At 42.6% G+C, this 23,291-nt stretch overlaps 1 long non-coding RNA gene across 2 annotated transcripts; it reads left to right on the forward strand.

Annotated features, from left to right (window-relative positions):
- Window positions 1-1,027: 1,027 nt before the first annotated feature.
- LOC123364777 lies at window positions 1,028-18,425 on the forward strand. 2 transcript variants are annotated; one of them, XR_006577275.1, is made up of 3 exons: window positions 1,028-1,110; window positions 17,140-17,219; window positions 18,322-18,425. It is a non-coding gene; the product is annotated as an uncharacterized LOC123364777 (long non-coding RNA). The 2 variants fall into 2 exon arrangements; XR_006577276.1 differs by lacking the exon at window positions 1,028-1,110 and adding an exon at window positions 1,551-1,672.
- Window positions 18,426-23,291: the final 4,866 nt, after the last annotated feature.

The following is a 23,291-nucleotide window of genomic DNA, read 5'->3' on the forward strand; positions in this document are numbered from 1 at the left end:
CTCAGGGCAAGGGGTTGGGTTGCAGGAGGGGTGCAGGGTGCAAGAGGGGGCTCAGGGCAGGGGGTGTGGAGTGCGGGAGGGGGCTCAGGGCAGGAGGGCTACATCCTCAATATCAAACTGAATAACATGTTATCTAAACAAACTGAAAATGTTTTCTTTGTATGCAACATAGTGTGTCTCAGAGTCTGACTTGCTGGGATATTAATGAAATACATTGACAAGAAGTCACTTTTCCTCTTGAAGAGTCTTGAACTTTCATATGCTCCAGCAAGGAATCATATGACTAAAGTTAGACTTTGGACTGCAGTGGTATAAATCCACAGTAACTTCATTAATGGGATTATTCCAGATTTGTGCCAGTGTGTAGTATCTGGCCCATTGAGATGAAGTAGCATAGATTTTCATTATGCCATTTTGGAGACTAGTCTGGTGTAATGGTATCATTTCTGATGATAAAGGCAAATGCATGTTTATACTGAACAAAAAAAGTCAATAAATAGCACTCTCTGTTTATGTCATATCAGCTCATGTGGATATTAAAATAATTTTGAAAGCTGCATTTGATGACAGGCTGGTTCATTAATCAATGTTTTGTACATATATCTTTTAGACAAATGATGTAGATCACCATCAGCAAGAAAGCCTCTTCCCTTTGACCCTTCCCCCATCTGCATGTGCTCTTATGTGATTGACAGGAACTGAAAGTGTCTTCAAGGATAATAAAACCTTGGACTTCAAACCATTATATACTTCCAGTTAGAGCACAGTGTTGGGTGACTCAGAAAATTCCACATTGTGTTTAATAGAGGTTTAAAATAGAATTATACTTGTCATGTTAAATTAGTGATTCCATGGGAGCCAGGATATGTCTGCATAAATGGTGGTGTGATGGGATGTATTCCTCGCCCTGGCCCTGAGAGAGCTGAATTAGGCCAGGTGGGCACAATCTGCCAATTAAGTGGCAAACAAGGGCGATTTAGGCTGTGTGGAGAGCCTTGATTAGAAAGAAGCTCACCTGTAAGGGAGCAGAAGGGAGCATCTGTAAAGCCAGAAGGCTAGAAATAGTGTAGAGGAGCAGCAGGGAGGAAGTCTGCAGTCTCGCTCCCTGAGGTAACTGAAAAAGAAGGGGAGAAGAAGGGTGGTAAGAGCAGTAAGGATGGGGTAGATACAGTCTGTAACTGTTTACTGCCAGGCCTTGGACTGGAACCCAGAGTAGAGGGTGGTCCTGGGTTCCCCTTTTGCAGAGGGATGATGCTAAAGGCAGTGGATATAAAGACTACTAGGGTTGAAAATTTCAGTGGGATGTAGTCCTGGAGGTTTTATCAAATGACATAATCTTTAATTGAAGATCAGTCTTTAATTCCTGGAGACTCCAGGGCAATCCTGGAGGGTTGGCAGCCCTAAAGAGTCACTGCTGGCGTGATATTGCCAGGGCAGCGGGCCTGAGAACTACCTGATGCAGCTTGTGGAAAGAGACTTTGAAAGGTTACCTTGGAAAGGGAAACCACTGAGTGACCTGGCTGGATGCCTAACTCATGAAGAGGCAGCAGCAGTAGTTCCTGCAGTGAGAAGGGGCTGCACACTGAGAGAGAGGCAGAGTGCAACTGCAGGAAGGGCTGTCTGCCTTGCGGAGCTAATCCCCCAAACCGCCAGGAGGTGGCACCGTCCAGCAGTGAGTAGCCCACCCCATCATAGGTGGGGTTCCCCCTTTCAGGCTGAGGGTTGCAACTACTTTTGTTTTTAAGCTGTCTTCCAGGTAATTAAATAAGAGGGAATGGGATACTAGTTAATGGGATAAAATAATTCCTTTAGGACTGCATCACTCCAGGTTCTTTTCTTAGATTACCCTGTTTATTCTGATAACCATGATATGACAGTAGTTTGGGGGGCTATCTACCTTGTCAACATTCAGAATTTTTGTGTGTGTGCAAGTATTGCATTTGTGCTGACCTGTAGCTAAGACACCTGAGTAATGAGCCATGCACCTGACAATGAAACTTCCAAAAGTCCTTATAGATACTGTTGCCTTAAAATTCCAGAGAGGATATTAAACCTCTCAGTTTCGCTCCCTAGTCCATTCCCCAAAGTTGCTGAGTAGGAAGTGCAAAGCTGTGCTGTGACAGTTGCTGAGGATGATTGCTTCCACTCCAGTTCCTTCTCCAGTAGAGTGGAGCTCTTTTTCTCATATTAGTTTTGCTGATATTGTGTCTCTACTTAATGCTATATTTGCAGTGTACCTGCTAATTCTATCCAACAGTGCTTGCATTCATAGTGGAGTGAAGCAAATAATTCACTGCCGACAGTTAATAATTGCATATGTTTTCATTATTTGACACATTTTTGGTGGATTTTCCTTCCACCCTGTGGCAGACAGTTTGTTACTACTAGGGTTGGCTGGAACACACACGTTCTGTTTTGCCAAAAATGGAAGTTTCAACATTTGGTTTTGTTCCACATTAGAACAAAAACTAGATCTTTTGAGAGACTGACCCCTTGACTAATTCTGTGGTTAGAGCACTCACCATTAATGTGGGAGACCAAGGTTCAGCTCTAGCTGATTTGTAGCAGTGATTTGAAGCTGGGTTTTCTAAACCCCAGGGGATGTCCCTTTACTGAATCAGTTAGAGCAGGGATTTAAACTGCAGTCTTTTACATGCTAGGTGAATGCCCTAACTACCAGGCTATATAATCTGCTGTCTATTTATTTCATTTGGTGACCCCTAGTTCCTGTGTTTATGAGAAGGAGTAAATAACTTTCTCACACCACTCATGATTTTACAGACCTCTATCGTGTCCCCTTTTAATCATCTCTTTTCCAAGCTGAAGAGTCTGTCTTATTAATCTCTCATCATACGGAAGCTGTTCCATAAATAATTTTTGTTGCCCTAATAATTTTTGTTGCCCTTTTCTGAACCTTTTCCAATTCCAATATATCTTTTTTTTTTTTTTTTTTTTTTTTTAGATGGGGCAACCACATCTGCATGTAGTATTTGAGATAAGGGCAATATGATATTTTCTGTCTTATTAGCTAGCCATTTTTAATGATTCCCCACATTCTGTTTGCTTTTTTTGACTGCTGCTGCACATTGAGTGGATGTTTTCAGAGAACTGTCCACAATGACTCTAAGATCTTTATTGAGTGGTAACAGCTAACTTAGACCCCATCATTTTATATGTATAGTTGGGATTATGTTTTCCAATGTGCATTACTTTGCATTTATCAACACTGAATTTCATCTTCCATTTTGTTGCCCAGTCACCCAGTTCTGTGAAATCTCTTTGTAACTCTTTGCAGTCTGCATTGGACCTAACTATCTGGAGTGGCTTTGTATCATCTGTAAATTTTGCCACCTCACTGATCCTTTATCAATATATTGAATAATATAAGTCCCAGGACAGAGCCCTGAGGGCCATCACTATTTACCTCTCTCCATTCTGAAAACTGACCATTTATTCCTACCCTTTGTTTCCTATCTTTTAACCAGTTACCAATCCATGAGAGGACTTTCCCTCTTAAGCAAAGTAAATTGTAATGGGATAAGAGCCTTTGGTGAGGGACCTTGTTCCTTTTGGGTCAGGACTCCCAATTTGAGAAACTCTGATTTTTTTTTCTCTCTCCCACTCCGCTGAAATCTGTATAGTATAGGGTAAAAGCGCGCACACACACAAAGGACAGATTTCACAGGGGGAGACTAGATTTCAAGGTCTGATTTCACAGCTGTGAATTTCGTAGGGCCCTACCTATTTAGGAAGGTCCAGTGTGCAAAAAGGGAAGGGGATTGGTACTCTTGGTTGGTTTTTTGGGTTTTTTTTAATTGTTTTTATTTTTGTTTTTTTAAAAGCCTTAGCTGTTTGAGTCACTGATAGTTTGAAAGAAAATGATCTTGAATGCTTATGGATCAATGTCCTAAAAGATAAAGCACAAAATGAGTTGGTTTCTTCTGCAGACCACCAAATCACACTAGGGAAAAGGATGACCAGCTCCTTCCACATCTATCTACAACATGCAGGGAGAAAAAGCTGCATGATCATGGGGGACTTCAATTTGAGTGACATGCTGGAAGTCTCATGCTGCCAGTACTAAAACAGGACAATGACTTAACTTAGAAAGTGCTGCATACAATATGGGGGAATTGAACATTCAGTTTCATGTAGACCATAGTTTAGTTGTACATGATCATGACTTGATCACTTTATTCTGTTATCACATTACAAATGACCTGTGTATGTATATTTAAAAGGACCAGTTTCACAAAGCTGAAAACAATTATGAACCATATCAACTGGGAGGAAGAATTTAATGATAATGAATGATGATTGGGATTTTTTTTAAAGAATACTTTGCTAGATGCCCAAAAAGCCACAATCAAGGCTGTTTTGTGTTTTAAAAAAAATGGTTCAGAAGGGAAGTATAGGCAGCTATAATAAATAAAATAAATAAAATTATATAACAAATGTAAGAAAGAGGAAGTTGATACAAATGACTATAAATCAGAAGCTAGGTATTACAGCAAATTGATAAGGGAAGCAAAGGGACACCCAGAAAAATCTATGGCCAGCAGAATTAAAGCTAAAAAGGAGATTTTAAAGTTTATTAGGGACAAAAAGAAACCTAACAATGGTATTGGTCCATTAGATAGATGTAAAAATTTCAATAATGCAGAAAAGACTGAAATGTTCAATATTGCTGTTCAGTATTTGGGGAAAACAGATGATCTAGTCTCATCATATGATAACTCTTTCTATTTAATATTTCAAGATAATTTTATAAAGCAGCTACTGAAGTTAGACATTTTTAAATCAACAGATCCAGATAACTTGTATCAAAGATACTTTAAAGAGCTGTCTGAGGAGCTCACTGGAGAATTAATGTTGACTTCCAAAATGTCTTGGAACACTAGGGAAGTTCCAGAAGATTGGAAGAAAGCTAATATTTAAAAAGGGAAAATGGGATCACCTGGGTAATTACAGGCCTGTAAATCTGACATCAATCCTGGGCAAGATAATGGAGCATATGATATGGGACTCGGTTAATAAAGAATTCAAGAGGGTAATGTTATTAATGCCAATAAATGTGGGTTTACAGAAAACAGATCTTGTCACACTGACTTCATATCTTTTTCTTATGATGAGATTGCAGGTTTGTTAAAGGTAAGAGTTGATGTTAGAGTTCTGTTGGCATTTGACTTGGTACTGCATGACACTTTGATAAAAAAACAGAATGATATAAAATAACGTGGCACATGTTAAGTGGATGAAAAACTGGCTTATTGATTGGTTTCCCAATGTAACTGTAAACATAGAATCATCACTGCGTGTGTGTTTCAAGTGGGATCCCTTAGGGATCTGTTTTTCACCCTAAGGTATTTGACACTTCTATCAATGACTGGGGGGGGGAAACATGAAATCATCACTGATAAAGTTTGCAGATGACACAGAATTGGGGATGGAGGGCAGGCAAATAATGAAGAGGACTGGTCACTGATACAAAATGATATGGTTTGTCTTATAAACTGGTCATAAGGAAAAAAATGTGTTTTAATGTGGCTAAATCTATACATCTAGAAAGAGAGAATATAGGCCATGCATCCCCCATTGGTAAGGTCTCCTGAGGAGCAGTGATACTGAAAAAGATATGGGAGTCATAGTGGATGATCGGCTGAATGTGAGCTCCCAGTGAGATGCTGAAGCCAAAAGGCTAATGTGATCCTACATTGGAATCTCAAGTAAGAGTAGAGAGGTTATTTAACCTCTGCATTTGTCACTGATGTGACCATTGCTGGAATATTTTATGTCCAGTTTGTGTCCACAGTTCAGGAAGGATATTGAAATCAGAGAGGGTTCAGAGAAGAGCCTCGAGAATGATTAAAGGATTATAAAACATGCCTAGACTGAGCTCCTTGAGCATATCACTATATTTAGCTTAAGAAAAAGAAGGTTAAGGAGTGACTCAATTATAGTCTAAGAACCAAATTATAGTCTAGGAAACAAATATGTAATAACTGACTCTTCAATCTAGTATGATCATTGAATTTGTCTAGTTCAAACTTCCAGTCAGCCTGGAAATAAAGTGAAAATAATTAATCACTGGTACAATTTACCAAAGGTCATGGTGGATTCCCTATCACTGACAAACTGTAAATCAAGACTGGATATTTTTGTAACAGATATGCTCTAGGAATTATTTTGGGGAAATTCTATGGCCTGTGTTATACAAGAACTTGGTCTGAATGATTATAATAGCCCTTTTCTGACCTTGGAGTCTATAAATATTGCCACAACATTAGCAGTCTTCTTGACTTTTCCTGATATTCCAAGATTTATTAGAAATTAACAACAGGCCAGAGATCTCCTCTGCCTCAAGTTGACAGATGAAGGAGCTGATCACAGAACCTCTGCCTGCTCTTTTAGGACTCTTGGGTGCCAGTTATCTGATCAGCTGTTTTAAAAATGTTTAACATCCTCCTTGCTAATATACATCTTCCTCCTCAAATGATACAAGCCCATTGTTCTGTATTTGGAAACAAGCAGGACAAAGGTAACACCCACATTATGGGCCAGCCTGGCAGAGGGAATGTTGAGTAACATCCATCATGATTTGGATAGGAGTGAGGGTTTGGAAGGAAGACTAAAAACTCTGCTTTTGTCAGAGAATGCCTGAGATTTTAGGTTGAAAAACAGGAGCTGTAAACTAGAGAGGTAGATTTCTGAGTAGTCAGCATACAGATGACAGCTGCATTTGTAAATGAGATTATCTAGAGACAAAGTATAGAGGCAGAAGAGGAAGGTGGTCAAGGACAAAACTCTATGGGAGCCACACCTCCCCCCCCAAAAAAAAAATTGGATGGGGAGATGAGGATCATCCTCTGAACAAATCACTAAAGGATTTTTATTGGCAGCATTTGATTTTGAACATTCAAAGTTTGACCTGTGTTGGTGATTGGATACATGGTTGACAGGGCTAGTGGGTAAGGGGAAGCAGTATATGTGTTAATCTCAATTTTAGTAAAGCTATAGACACAATCCCACATGGCATTCTCATAAGCAAACTAGGGAAATGTGGACTTGATGAAATAACTATAAGGTGGGTGCACAGTTGACTGGGAAAAATGCACTCAAAGAGTAGTTATCAATAATTCACTGTCAAATAGGATAGGTGCATCTAGTGGAGTCCCCCGGAATCTGTATTAGTCAACATTTTCATGAATGACTTGAATAATGGAGTGGAGAGTATGCTTATTAAATTTGTGAATAACAGCAAGATGGGAGAGGTTGCAAGCACTTTTGAGGACAGGATTAGAATTCAAAATGACCTTGATAAATTGGAGGATGGGTATGAAATAAAGAAGATAAAATTCACTAAAGTGCAAAGTTCTACACCAGGAAGAAAAAATCAAATCACCAACTAGAAAATGGGGAATAACTGGCTACACAGTAGTACTGCTGAAAAGAATCTGAGGGTTCATGGATCACAAATTGAATATGAGTCAGGGTGATGCAGTTGTGTAAAAGGCTAATATCATTCTGGGGTTTATTACATACAACACTCCTGTTAAGACATGGGAGGTAATTGTTCTGCTCTACTTGGCACTGGTGAGGCTTCAGCTGCAGAATTGCATCCAGTTTTGATTGCTGCACTTTAAGAAAGATGTGAGTAAGAAGGATGTCCAGAGGAGGGTAACAAATGATAAAAGGTTTAGAGAACCTGATGTACGAGGAAAGGTTAAAAACTAGGCATGTTTAGTCTTGAGAGTAGAAGACTGAGGTGGGGAGCTGGGAGAAAGCCAACAGGTGTGGAGGAGCACATGGTTTGGACAGAGATATCCCTTAGGGGAGGATCTATTAATGGAGATTCCCTATGTCCTAGTAAGGAGGAGAAGATGGAAGATGATACAAGTAGGATCTGATGAGAAACAGTCAAATGTAGAAAAGTCCCATTCAAGTACATCATGTCATTTTTTAGCAGTCTGCCATTACAAGTTTTTTTAAAGTGCTTGTATACCAATGCTAGAAGTCTAAATAATATGGGTGATGTAGAGTGCCTAGTATTAAATGAGAATATTGATATAATAGGCATCACAGAAACTTAGTGGAATGAGGATAATCAATGAGACACATTTTGTACCCAGGTATTACTGTATTGGAAGGACAGAACGGGTTGTGCTGGTGGGGGAGCAGCACTATATGTGGAAGAAAGCAACAAGGAGTACAGATTTATTTGGGCATAAACTTTCAGATGCATGGAGTGAAAATTGCAGATGCAGGCATAAATATACTGACACATGAAGAAAGGTAACTCCCTTCTCAAGTGGAGAACCAGTGTTGACAGGGCCAATTCAGTCAGGGTGGATGTGGTCCACTCCCAATAATTGAGGAGGAGGTGTCAATACCAAGAGAGGGGAAAATGGCTTTTGTAGTGAGCCAGCCACTCCCAGTCCCTATTCAAGCCCAAATTGATGGTGTTAAATTTGCAAATGGATTGTAGCTCTGCAGTTTCTCTTTGAAGTCTGTTTTTTTTTGTTGCTGTATGGCTACTTTTAAATCTGTTATAGAATGTCCAGGGAGACTGAAGTACTCATCTACTGGCTTTTGTATGTTACCATTCCTTATGTCTGATTTGTGTCCATTTATTCTTTTACGTAGAGACTGTCCGGTTTGGCCAGTATACATGGCAGAGGGGCATTGCTGGCACATAATGGCTTATATCACATTAGTAGAAGTCAAACACATTGTGTGTTACAGAGGTATAAAACAAAATTATACTTGTCATGTTAAATTAGTGATTCCATGGGAAAATAGAAAGGAGCCTAAACTCTGGCAAATGAAGTTTAAAAATATAATTAGGAAGGCCAAAAAAAGAATTTGAAGAACAGCTGGCGAAAGACTCAAAGTAATAGCAAAAAATGGTTTAAGTACATCAGAAGCAGGAAGCCTGCTAAACAACCAGTGGGACCACTGGACGATCAAGATGCTAAAGGAGCACTCAAGGACAATAAGCCATTGCAGTGAAAATAAATGTTTTTTTTTTTGTTTTGTTTTGGCAGCAGTCTGGGGATGTGAGGGATTCCCAAACTTGATCCTTTTTTTGGTGCCAAATCTGAGGAACTGTTCCAGATTGAGGTATCATTGGAGGAGGTTTTGGAACAAATTGATAAACCAAACAGTAATAAGTCACCAGGACCAGATGGTATTCACCCAAGAGTTCTGAAGGAACTCAAATGTGAAATTTCAATACTACTAACTGTAGTCTATAACCTATCATTGAAATCAGCTTCTGTACCAAATGACTGGAGAATAGCTAATGTGATGCCAATTTTTAAAAAGGGCTTCAGTGGTGATCCCGGCAATTGCAGGCCAGTAAGCCTGACTTCAGTACCGGGCAAACTGGTTGAAACTATAGTAAAGAATAAAATTGTCAGACACATAGATGAACATAATTAGTTGGGGAAGAGTCAACATGGTTTTTGTAAAGGGAAATCGTACCTCTCCAATCTACTAGAATTCTTTGAGGGGGCCAACAAGGGCAATCAAGTGGATATAGCATACTTAGATTTTCAGAAAGCCTTTGACAAGATCCCCACCAAAGGCTCTGAAGCTAAGTAAGCTGTCATGGGATAAGAAGAAAGGTCCTCACATGGATCAGTAACTGGTTAAAAGATTGGAAACAAAGGGCAGGAATAAATGGTCAGTTTTCAGACTGGAGATAGGTAAATAGTGATGGCCCCCAAGGGTCTGTACTGGGACTTGATGTGGTCACCCCATTTCAAAAAAGATATATTGAAAAGGGTTCAGAGAAGGGCAAGAAAAATGATTAGGCATATGGAACAGCTTCCGTATGAGGAGAGATTAATAAGGCTGGGACTTTTCAGCTTGGGGGAAAAAAGCTTGGGGACTTGTACTATTCAACATACTCATAAATGATCTGGAAAAAGAGGTAAACAGTGAGTTGGCAAAATTTGCAGATGACACAAAACAATGCAAGATCGTTAAGTCCTAGGCAGACTGCGAAGAGCTACATAAGGATCTCTCAAAACAAGGTGACTGGGCAATGAAATGGCAGATGAAATTCAGTGTTGATATATGCAAAGTAATGCACATTGAAAAACATAATCCCAACTATACATATAAAATGATGGTCTCTAAAACAGTTGTTACTACTCAAGAAAGATCTTGGAGTCATTGTGGATAGTTCTGTGAAAACATCCACTCAATCGCAGTCAAAAAGGTGAACAGAATGTTGGGCATTATTAAGAAAGGGATAGATAATAAAACTGAATATCATATTGCCTTTATATAAATCCATTGTACGCCCACATCTTGAATACTGCGTGCAGATGTGGTCACCCCATTTCAAAAAAGATATATTGAAAAGGGTTCAGAGAAGGGCAAGAAAAATGATTAGGCATATGGAACAGCTTCCGTATGAGGAGAGATTAATAAGGCTGGGACTTTTCAGCTTGGGGGAAAAAAGATGACTAATTGGGGGCTATGATTGAGGTCTATAAAATCATGATGTGTAAGAAAGTACCAGTAAATAAGGAATTACTATTTACTCCTTCTCATAACACAAGAACTAATGGTCACAAAATGAAATTTAATAGGCAGCAGGTTTAAAACAAACAAAAGAGAGTTTTCCTGGTGCCCCATCAGTAACTGTCCATCCAGGGAACATGGGGCCCATCTGACTCCAGTTGAATTAATCATGATACATGTACCACTTCCTGTGTGAATACAGAGCTTCAACTTCATTTTCCATAAGCATTTCTTTGAGAAAAATGTTATCTATGGAATGTTTGCATAAAGCAAACCCCAAAGGGGCCTGCATATGATTGAAGCAAATATATTTTTAAATTCAAGTGAATGCTCCTGGAACACTTTATCTGCAGTAATTACCCAGCTTTAATTAATAATTGGACCTTCTTGTCTACAGCATAACTAAGCAACAATGTCTTTTTCATTCACTTATTTTGTGTCATGCTTCCTATATGCAATACACATTAATGCTCGTGACCAAAAATCTACAGACGCTGCTACTACATAGTTGAATATTTCAGCTGCCAGTTCAAATCTATTTAAGCAATGTTGATTTTAAACTGTCACAGTGTGCCAATGGGCAGAAGTGCCTGTATTGTAATGGCTTTGGCATTAAGCCACTGCCAGTGAATGACAATCTGCTGTTGAGGGATATGTTGCATCTTGATAACGAAGGGTAATTGTTTACTCATAACATTTACCTCTCCATGCTCTCATTGTGTGCGACCTCAATATGCTGAGACTGCAGGAAAGCTTTTTGTGTAGTGGATAATTAAGTCTGTAATTTGTTTTGCAAAATTTGTACATATGTCATGATAAATATAGGAGTCTCCCTGAACCCATTCACAGGGCCACCCGGGGCGGGAGGGGGGAAGTGGGGCAATTTGCCTCAGGCCCCGGGCACCACAGGGGCCCCCATGAGAGTTTTTCAGGGCCCCTGGAGTGGGGTCCTTCACTCGCTCTGGGGGCCCCGGAAAACTCTTGCGGGGCCCGGGCCCCCGGAGCTTCTTCTGCTCCGGGTCTTCGGTGGCAGGGGGTCCTTCCGCTCCAGGCGGAAGGACCCCCTGTCGCCGAATTACCACCAAAACGGGACCCACCACCGAAGTGCCAGGTCTTTGGCAGCAATTTGGCGGCGGGGGGCCTCTGCCGTGGGTCTTTGGGGGCACTTCAGCAAGTCCCAGAGCAGAAGGACCCCCCGCTGCCAAATTACTGCTGAAGCAGGGGCCCCCTGCCACCAAAGACCCTAGGCCCCCTGAATCCTCTGGGCGGCCCTGCCCATTCATGGGTTTTCCCTCAACATTTATATGCCCCCAAAATGTACATCACTCACATCACCGTATGCATCTGTATTTACTTTTTTGTGGATTGTGAGATTATAAAATCCCATAGGTTTACAACAATACAGATTGCTCAGCGAATGGAATTGGAAACAAAATCATGAGTCTCTCTCCCAGGCTCTAAAACCAGATTATGAAAATAAGTGGCAGACTTGTCTCTAATGTTTTTTAAGTGACCCTGTGTTCTGCAATACAGATTTCAGAATGATGGCGCATAGGGGGTCAGTGAAACAGGACAGAAGAGTAGGGACACATGGCCAGATTTTTTTAAGTCTTCAGTACTTGGGACAGTGAGTTGTTGAATAATTTAAAACAACAAGAGTTCTTGGTTACTGAGTGCTGTTGAAAATTTGGCTACTTCATTCAAAGGACTTAAAAAGCTCAGGTCCAGTTTGAAAATCTGGACTCTAGGGTAAAGGGAAAATAATTCTGTTATACCATTGCATTGTCCACACAGACAAAATAAAATAGTCTCTTAAGGTTACTGTTCTTCAATGTGTTTATCTCATTATGTCACAGTTAGCCACAGAGTCATAGAGTTTAAGGCCAGAAGGGACCACTGGTTCATCTAGTCTGACATCCCCATATCACAGGCCACCAACACCTCCCAGCGCCTGTACGCTAAGGCCAGTGACTGAAATTGGATCAAAGTATTACAGCCTACAGGAGACTAGATTATTATGTGCCACATGCAGAGAATTGCCAGGACTGAGGCACACCAGTATTTGAGACCCCAATGATGGCAGTAAATGATTGAGATCTACTCAGATGATCCTGGCAAGTGACCTGCATCCATGGGCTGCAGACGAAGATGAAAACCCTGCAACATCACTGTCAATCTGACCTTCCCAGCCCCACATATTTGATTAGTTAGTTTGAGCAAGAACCAGCCAAGCACATGACAGAATATTTGGTCCCACCTCAAAATGCTGGTCCACTCTTCCCAGTGACTCATCTCCAGTTAAATAAGAGAAACAAAAAGGTGTAGGCAGCTAGGTCCCAGTCCTCAACTATATCCAGACACTTGTGTCCCTGAAGCAACTTGTTGACTTAAATACCACTCCACACAGGCACAAGGATCCACCATTATTGTGGTGCAGCAGCTGCACTATGATTAGATTGCCCTACAACTTCTGTTCAAAAGTTGACCTTGCTAAATCCTCTTGATGTGCTTAGAGTCCGTTGAAATTTGGTGTGCCTCAGGAAGGTGTACATTAGGGTCAGTGACCCAAGTTTGGCGTTATTTGGATTAGGATTTAAGCCCTGGAAAAAATAGCCATTTTTCAAAAAGTTTCTAGGTCATTTTTTTGGCCTGTGGATTTTTTGTCTTTGTGATTTTGTACAGAGTTAGTGATCAAACTATTGATGTGATACAGGTCAGAGACGTCTCAATCTGTCAAATTTTGCACAAGGTAGTACATGGCACCCACTAAATCTTTGGGGGATTTAGATTGAGAATGGTATTTAAGAAATGTGCTTTCATTACAGTGTATGTGCACCGATACAGAAAAATGGCTAGGGGTTTTCTATTCCTGTTTTAAAGCTTGACTTTTTGTCAGTGCTCTAAAATCTGAATAGCTACTCCTTGCTTTGAAATTTGGTGTAATAGGTCACAGGATTGCATTAGTGATACAAATTTGGGGTCATGGGATGACGGGTTCCTCAGTCACAGGCCTTTTTCCTTCTGCTGCCTTGTACTGTTTAAACTCAGAGGTACTAATGACTGTATGAAGCACAGACCTCATTGAAATTGGTGGCTACAATCTCATCCTTTTTTTTTTTTAAATGGAGAAATACCTATCTCCTAGAACTGAAAGGGACCCCGAAGGGTCATCGAGTCCAGCCCCCTGCCTTCACTAGCAGGACCAAGTACTGATTTTGCCCCAGATCCCTAAGTGGCCCCCTCGAGGATTGAATTTACAACCTTGGGTTTAGCAGGCCAATGCTCAAATCACTGAGCTATCCCTCCCCTATAGTAATTCAATTAACATAATTAAGGATACATTCATTATAGGCCGCTACCTAACACAAAAGGCATTTTGGACTGAGTGACTGGAGGTTGCTATAATTGTCAGAGACATGGATGGCAGTTTTATTTTGGAAATAAAGTAATCAGTGTTTTGGGGGGCAAATAGACATGTGAATGCTTCCTGGGAGGGGCATTAGGGAGCACAGGAGTGGGGGATAGGGAGAGTGGGGTTTGGGGCAGCAGTGAGGGGAAGGAGGGGTCATGGAGAGAGGGATAAATGGCAATGTGTAGTAGGGGAAATATATGGGGGTAGGTTAGGAGAAGGGGAGGTGCGGAACAGTGCACAGAGGCATGTGGTAGAGAGACTGGGGGAGAATAAGGGCCAGAGACACTTGTCAGCCCCATATTGTCCACATCCCATGTGTGAGCCCAGATCTGGGGGAATCTCGTTTTCTTTAGGGGGCTTTGAGCCCCCATCCTTGCCCCCCTTAAATGAGCTGGGGAATGGGGGGCTTTGCCCCTCTTGGGGAGCCTAAGCTGTTCTCACTGCTCCCTGTGTGTTCCAGGATCTCGGGCGCTCATGATCATCTACAGGACTTGGACCCTGCCTCCCTACTCTCTTCCTATGAACAGGGTTCTGGAGAAGTCCTGCCTCCTTGGGGAGCAGACAAGGTCAGGCATACTTCATGCATATCGCAGGCTCTAAAGCACTCAGGAGTGGGATGGGAACACTCACTAAGGGCTTGTCTACACTGGCAATTTACAGCGCTGCAACTTTCTCACTCAGGGTGTGAAAACACACCCCTCTGAGCACTGCAAGTTTCAGCGCTGTAAAGTGCCAGTCCCATTTTTAGAGCACTGGGAGAGCTCTCTCCCAGTACTACAGGGTATGTCTACGCTATCCATGTTACAGCATGGCTGCGGCAGCACTGTGACATGGGCAGTGTAGACACGCTTTATTGCGGGGGAGAGCTTTCCCCGACAACTTAAAAAAAACAACAAAACCACCCCTAATGAGCGTTGGTATCTTTATCGCTGTATATACTGGCACTTTTCAGCTCTAAAATTTTTGTCACTCAGGGGTGTGTTTTTTCACACCCCTGAACGACAAATGTTTTCGCGCTGAAAGTGGCAGTGTAGACACAGCCTATACAAGCCATGTTAAAGTGCTGCTGTGGCAGCATTTTAATGTTTCCAGTGAAGACGTGCCCTTAGAGGAATGGAGCTTTCCCATGCCTCAGGGCTATTGTTTTAAGCTGTAGTCCTCTCCATGGGGTGTTTTCATTCAGCTGAGAACATCACACTGAAGCAAATGGGCCACTTCACATCTCTTAGAGCCTTCTATGATGCAGATCATAGAAGAATAGGGTTGGAAGAGTCCTCAGGAGGTCATCTAGTCCAACCCCCTGCTCAAAGCAGGACCAACCTGAATTAAATCATCCCAGCCAGGCTTTTATCAAGCCGGGCCTTAACCTCTAAGGATGGAGATTCTACCACCTCCCTAGGTAACCCATTCCAGTGCTTCACCACCCTCCTAGTGAAATAGTTTTTCCTAATTGAAATGTCCTTTCCCTCCATCATCCTCTATCCTTCCTGTTTGAAGGTTGACACTTCCACATATTCTAAAATTGGAATGCTTCCACAGATTTTCTTGAGATTTGTCATGGGAGTACAGAGTAGTGTTAGTGACTCACATTTGGACCATTTGAGCAAGGTATTCCAGAGATATTCCTGGCTAATCTAATTGCCTTCTATGATGCAATAACTGGCTCTGTGGATGAGGGGAAAGCAGTGTTATTCCTTGACTTTAGCAAAGCTTTTGATACGGTGTCCCACAGTATTCTTGCCAGCAAGTTAAAGTAGTATGGGCTGGATGAATGGACTCTAAGATGGATAGAAAGCTGGTTAGATCATCTGACTCAATGGGTAGTGATCAATGGCTCCATGTCTAGTTGGCAGCAGGTATCAGTGTGTCCCAAGGGTTGGTCCTGGGGCCAGTTTTGTTCAATATCTTCATTAATGATCTGGAGGATGACGTGGACTGCACCTTCAGCAAGTTTGCAGATGACACTAAACTGGGAGGAGTGGTAGATATGCTGGAGGCTAGGGATAGAGTACAGTGGAACCTAGACAAATTAGAGGAGTGGGCCAAAAGAAATCTGATGAGTTCAACAAGGACAAGTGCAGAGTCCTGCACTTAGGATGGAAGAATCCCATCCACCACTACAGATTAGGACCGAGTGGCTAGGCAGCAGTTCTACAGAAAAGGACCTACGGGTTACAGTGGAGGAGAAGCTGGATATGAGTCAACAGTGTGCCCTTGTTGCCAAGAAGGCTAACGGCATTTTGGGCTGTATAAGTAGGGGCATTGCCAGCAGATCAAGGGACGTAATCATTCCCCTCTTATCGGCATTGGTAAGGCCTCATCTGGAGTACCAGTTTTGGGCCCCACTCTACAAGAAGGATGTTGAAAAATTGGAAAGAGTCCAGTGAAGGGCAACAAAAATGATTGAGGGCTAGAGAATATGATTTATGAGGAGAGGCTGAGGGAACTGGGATTATTTAGTCTGCAGAAGAGAAGAATGAGGGGGATTTGATAGCTGCTTTCATCTACCTGAAAGGGGGTTCCAAAGAGGATGGATCTAGGCTGTTCTCAGTGGTAACAGATGACAAGGAGTAATGGTCTCAAGTTGCAGTGGGGGAGGTTTAGGTTGGATATTAGGAAAAACTTTTTCACTAGGAGGGTGGTGAAGCACTGGAATGGGTTACCTAGGGAGGTCGTGGAATCTCCTTCCTGGGAGGTTTTTAAGGTCAGGCTTGACAAAACCCTGGATGGGATGATTTAATTAGGGATTGGTCCTGCTTTGAACAGGGAGTTGGACTAGATGACCTCCTGAGGTCCCTTCCAACTCTGGTATTCTATGATATAAGCTCCTCTCCCCCAAAATAGCAGTTTTTAAAAAAGTTTCTAGATGGATTTTTTGCGCAGATCTATAGATCAGATTGTTGCTGTGATGCATGCCAAAATGGCCTCAATTTGGTCACTTTTTACCCAAGGTAGTGCATGGCATCCATTAAATCTTTGGGAGACCCAAGTTGTGAACCGTACTTGGGGACATGTCCTCTTCTAGTAATGTTGTAGGTATTTTTGTTAGGCTTATTGCCACCCGGTATTTACTGTTAAGAGCCCTAATACCGTGCTGAGCATGCTCCAGTACATGTCAGAGGGAAATTTTTCCACCCTGGAAGCTGATTAGTGTCTTTGTGAAGCTGTACCAGAGTAAAAGTCTCCTTTTTCAGTTCTAATCTGTTTTGGGTGTCCATATACTACACTGGTGATGAGGATAAACTGAAAACAACCAGAAAGTTCTACACACTATGTAAGTGTCAACCCATTTTCTCGCAAAGAAAAAGGGCTGCATAAGGTAAAATGATGCAGAGCAGGAGGTCTGGATTCAGGATGCAGACTCACCCAGTACTTCACTACAAACGATATAGAGGGTGATAACAAACATGCCATTTTATTGAGTATTTGTGGAGTAAAAATGTATAGTTTAACTAGAAGTTTGGTGGCAGTGGAAAAGCCCAGTGCCAAGCAGGGCCGACTCCAGACCCTAGCGCACCAAGCGCGCGCTTGGGGCGGCATTTTGCCGGCAGGGCGGCAGCCGGCTCCGGCGGACCTTCCGCAGTCATGCCTGCGGAAGGTCCACCGGAGCCGTGGGACCAGTGGACCTCCCGCAGGCATGACTGCAGAGGGTTCGCTGGTCCCGCGGCTCGGGTGGACCTCCCGCAGGCACGCCAGCGGATGCTCCACCGGAGCCGCGGGACCAGCGGAACCTCCGCAGGCATGTCTGCAAGAGGTCCCCCAGAGCCGCGGGACCGGCGACCGCCAGAGCACGCCCCGCGGCGCGCCACCCTGCTTGGGGCAGCGGGATTCCTAGAGCCGCCCCTGGTACCAAGTCCTTTGAGCTGGTGAAAGCTGTCATGCACCATCAGAGATTGTGCAGCATTTTAAATTGAACAGGTTCTCCTGCCAATCTGTAATGGCAGTGACAGTATTTGTTGCAGAACTATGTCCTTTGCCAGAGCACCGTGGTTTTGGAGATGCATTGTGTGTGATATCAGTGATGAAAGAATTCAGAGATGTCTATTGGCAGAGTCCACCTTAGATTTTAAAAAGCTCTGGAAATTGCACAAGGCATGAAAGCAGCTGCACAGCATGATTTGGATTTACAGGGAGGCACTATGCAGCACATAAGCAAATGGTTGTGGGGCCATGTACAAATTGTCCAGCATTCCACACAAAGCAAATGAATTTTTAAGAAAACCGAGGTACCCCGGGGGAGGGGAGAAACATAACCAAATCTCCTGCCAATACAAAGATATGAAGTGCAAGGTCACACTGCAAAAGTGTGATGTAAAAAAACTGACACATGGAAGGGAAATGTGAGTCACATGAAAGAGCTTCATCCTATTTCCAAGGAGGAAGAGGAGCCAGAAGCTGAGGACTCTGTGTATACAATGTTTAATATTACCAGCAGAAGCCAAAAGGAGAAGCCACTGTGAGCAGATGTTACAACTAATGGACAAAGAATAACCATGGAGATTATGGACAGAAAAGCTCCTGTGTCAGTCAGTAAGGTTACTTATCACCAGTGGTGGCCAAGGGACAGAACACCACAATTGGGAGTGGCAAAGGTGGTGGTGTGTGTGTGTGTGTGTAACCCCCCCCCCCCCCCGAGAATAAATTCCTCTGAGAAGTACAGTCAATGTGGAGGTGGGATACCAGCACTAGAAGCTTTACTTACCTTTAGTAGTAGTGAAGGAGGAAGACTCCAGTGCCATGCGATGAAACAAGTTAAAGTTATTAAAACTTAACTGGGCAGACATCAACCATGTCCATATACTAGTGTACTGAAAAACACTGAGCTGTTCAGCAAGGGTCTAGGTAATCCAAAAGGGGTCACTGGCAGAATTTACTGGATCCCGATGTTAAGCCAAGGCTATTACCCTATGCCATGTGCAATAAGGAAGATCAAAAATTGGACTGATTACAGGCAGCTGGTATTATTGAGCCTGCCCAATTCTCAGACTGGGCTGCTCCTGTTGTCCTTGTGCTGAAATCAAGTGGTGGGGATATACAAGGACTACAAGGTCAGAATCAGCTGTGTGGGCAAGCTAGATACATATCTGCTTTCCTCTACTGAAGACCTTTATTTTATCTTGGGAGGGAAAAACTTTCACAAAAGTCAATATAAGTAACGCATATGTCCAGATCCCCCTGGACAATAGATCTAAACCCTTTAGCTATCTATACTCCCAGTGGGTTATCCCATTACAGCTGCTTCCCATTTGGAGTGTCAGCAGCTCTGGGTATTTTTCCATAGCGATGGACAGGGTATTCCAAGGCATGCCACACATCTATGTATACCCTGCTGGGGTTCTGTTTGCAGGGGAATCTGAGTCAGAACCCTTGCAAAACTAGGAGTGGGTACTATAAAAATGGCTGAGTGTATTCTTCTTGTTGCTGATGTCATTTACCTCAGACACAAAATTGTTGCAACTGGCTTATATCCACTAGAGGAGAAGATATGGGCCACTACTGAGGTGCCACCACCAAAGTCAGTGTCCTAATTGAAATTCTTTCTAGGCCTGCCGAATTTTTATGGTACATTTTTACCCAGCCTGGCATCCATATTGGCTCTATTACACAAACTGTTACAGAAAGGGATACAAATCTAGTGAGATCAAAACCAAAAAGTAGCTTTTGCAGAAGCAAAGAAATTGTTAAAGTAATTAAACCTTTTAGGCCAATATGATTGCCAGAAAGAACTAGTATTGTCTTGTGATGCCTCACCATACATGGGGGGGAGAAGTACCAGCCCACCAGATGTCTGTCAGATCTAAGCATTCCATCAATTATGCATTAAGTAGGGTGACCTTATTTCCCCAAGGGAAAATGGTGACCATGTGGGGCTAGCCTGAGCCCCACCCCTGCAGAGCTGGCTCAAGCCACTCGCCTGAGCCCTGACCCTCTGGCTCCCACACAGGGCTGGAGTTGCTGCTCACCCCCTGTGTGAGGCTGGGGCTAGCATTGCTGTTCTCCCCTCTACATATGCGTGCGCGCACACACACCCCTCACACGTTCCTCTGCACCCCACTTTTTTTTACAAAAGTGGGCATTTATCCTGTTTTTGTTCTTGCTAATTGATCATGTTGGCAAGAGCAAATGGGACAAATGCCCACTTTTGCCAAAAAAGTTGGGACAACTGGAACAGGCCTTAAAAAGGGGACTGTCCTGGCCAAAACGGGATGTATAGTCACCCTAGCATTAAGGTCACTAGCTCAGAAGAGAATTTACTCCCTTCTAGAATGAGAGAGGCTAGCAGTGGTTTTGAGGGGTTTTGAAGTTCCATTCTTACCTAATATGGCAGGTATTTTGTTGTACATTCAGAAAATAAACTTCTGAAAAGTTTGAGAGCACACCTGTACTCCCTATGGCATCTGACAGAATTCAGAGATGGACTTTCACCTTGTCAGCTTTTGACTAAGAGTTTGATTATAACCTGGTAAAGCATTCGGTAACGTGACTATTCTGAGTAGACTTCCTTTACTGGATAGCTTGCCAAAAACACCTCAGCCTAAAGAAACATCCTCCTTATTGAGCTACTATCCACTTCTCTGATGCAGCACAGATGAAAAGAGAGACAGAGACCATTATTGTCCTGAGTGCAGAGAATGGTTACAAATGGCTAGACAGAGAGGGTAAGCACAGAGCTCCAACCTCATTACTCTAGACAGGGTGTTTAAAAGTTCAGGATGGCTACTTATTATTTAGGTCCCAGGTGATTATATCTCCAGTAAGTGGTGCTAAAGTTGTTACATGAAACACATCCTGGCATTGTACACATGAAGGATCTCGCATGCAGTTGTGTAGTGGCTGGGAATGGATCAGGAAATTGAGACGTGTGTGATTTGCCAATCCAGCCACCATGTTCCACTGAAAGTGTGATGGGAGTGGACACAGTGACCCTGGGTGAGGCTTCATGTAGATTATACTGCTCCATTTACGGGGAAAATGTTTTTAATAATTGATGCTCATTCCAAAATGGATGGAGGCACACACAATGCCCTCCTTTACAGCCAAGTCTACAACTGGTCACCTTAAACTTACATTTTCTGGTTTTGGATTGCCTGGGGCAGTGGTGAGTGACAGTGGTCCTCAGTTCATTGGTGGTGTATTTCAGGAATTTATGGGGGGGGGGCAAAGCATTGAACACATCATAACTGCACCATACCACCACTCCTTCAAATGGCCTCACGAAGAAAGCTGTGCAAATCATAAAAGAGAGAATGAAGAAGATGGTACATGGTAGTATAGAAACCAAGATGGCCAGGCTTCTTTTCCAGTATCGTGTGATGTCACAACAGGAAAGTCAGAACTCTTAATGGGAAGGAAATTAAGAACTCATCTGGGCTCTCTACGCCCCTATGTGAGATGGAATTAAGAATACAGTTCAGCTCAGCAATACTTTATATAAGTTAGTTCCATATGTAATGCACTATTATGAGAAAAGGGCCTTTCTGTAATAGTAATAGTGGCAATAGGCTTTCAGCCTTTTTAGAAGTTATGATTTACGGTCCACATAAAATGTCTGTCTTCATTCGTCATGATAAAATTGCAGAGAGTTGCTTTAGATTCACCTCATCTTCGGTGTACATTGTAAAATAATAATGTGTCTTGACAGAAATTATTGTTCATTTAATTGAGTCCTTGTTAAGTTGGCTGTTTGATTTGGAAATGTATAGAAGATAAATCTTCATAATGATATTAGGTGATGAAAGTGAATGGTATTATTTTTTTGCTGTGGCAAATGAAAGAATAGAGAGAAACTAATTCATATATTTCTTATAAGAGAAAAAAGTTAATGCTTTATTCATGACAAATCTCCTATAGGCAAATTGTCATGTTAGCAATGAGTTGCAAGTCTTCCAAAACACGAATGCATCTGGTCTCTGATTTTTAAAAGGGCTTCAGTGCAGCTTCTGATTGTATAGGTGCAATATTGTTCCTGCAATTCATTTCAGCCAATCTGGGTAGGTAGTTGTATAAGATCCTGTAATTGATATTTTAGGCAAAAATTGCTCTTTCATTATTGGAGGCAGGTCTGAGGTCCCTTTTAAAAATAAGAGCTTAAATGTTTAGAGTTGTGTGGGGGTTTTTTTGTCCCCCCCCCACTCTCCTGACCAACAAAAGTGCTAGTGTAGACAGTCTAATAATCTGCTTCTGCATGTCTTGTCTTGTCCAGGGACAGATTAAAGAGTGGTTAATCTCTGAAAGACTTTTTTAACCTGGCATTGTGAGGATCTATGCTAATTGTTTGTTTCTCAAGAACTTCATTGGTAAAAATGTCTTTCCGACTGCCATGCTTGCAAACTCTCCTTGGGCTCTAGAGTGAAGCTGTGTTCCTTTCTGCACTGGTAGCTGATCCAGGTAAGCCATGTTAGACAGTGGTTACTCTTTAAAATCTTTTCAGTTTTGCCTTGGATAACAAAATGTTTTTTTAGTATCTGAAGGCAAGAGTTCCTGAATTATTCCTGAAGAACCTAGAACACTGCAAATACTAAAGACAGTTTATTTATTAGTTATCCAAGGCAAAATAGGAAAGAGAGTGTTATATCCTTGGGGCAGCCGGTGTAGGAAGCAATCACTTGAGGCCAGAGAGCAGGCAGCTAACCAAAACCTCCATTTTATTTACATATATACAGAGAGCACCTCAGCCGGTTGAAACCGGTTGAGCTAACCCATAATAATCTAACTCAGTTGCCATAGCAACAAAACCATGACAACCAAATACACAACATATTCCTCCCCCCCTAATAAGAACATCCCCTAAATAAAACACACACTAGACTAGAGAAGGAGGGTAGACTGCCTCCATTCCCGGCTAAACCCTGGGGATTATTTTGCCCCATAACCATGGGTTCGCCCTAGCTAAAGGTCCAGCCGATGAGGAGGCCTTCTGTCTCTAGGTGGATTACGGCGAACTACTGGTGTTATTGCACCCGAAAGCACTAGGGGCTCAGGGTCCGCAGCACGAACAGGTGAGGAGGTGGTATCAGCTCGTGCTGGGCAAAGGGGTATCTCAGCCGCCGGCAGTAATGGAGGAGAACAGTCAGAAACAGGTGACTCGTGATTCGATCCCTCACCAGAAGAGGTGAAGTCAGACCCCTCAACTGCAGATGGGTCCTGAGGACTGGCATGACCTGGCAACAGCTGATCTACATGTCGCCGCCAGGTAAGATTCCCTGCAGTCCGGACTGTGTAGGAAACAGGTCCTGTTTGAGTGATGACTGTGGCCGGAACCCATTTAGCTCTGGAAGTATAATTCCGAGCCAAAACTGGCTGTCCCGGGCTAAAGGTTCGGTCTTTTGCTCTGGGTGCCCGTCTG

Source organism: Mauremys mutica, chromosome 2, assembly GCF_020497125.1.
Source record: "Mauremys mutica isolate MM-2020 ecotype Southern chromosome 2, ASM2049712v1, whole genome shotgun sequence".
Classification (NCBI taxonomy): domain Eukaryota; kingdom Metazoa; phylum Chordata; order Testudines; family Geoemydidae; genus Mauremys; species Mauremys mutica.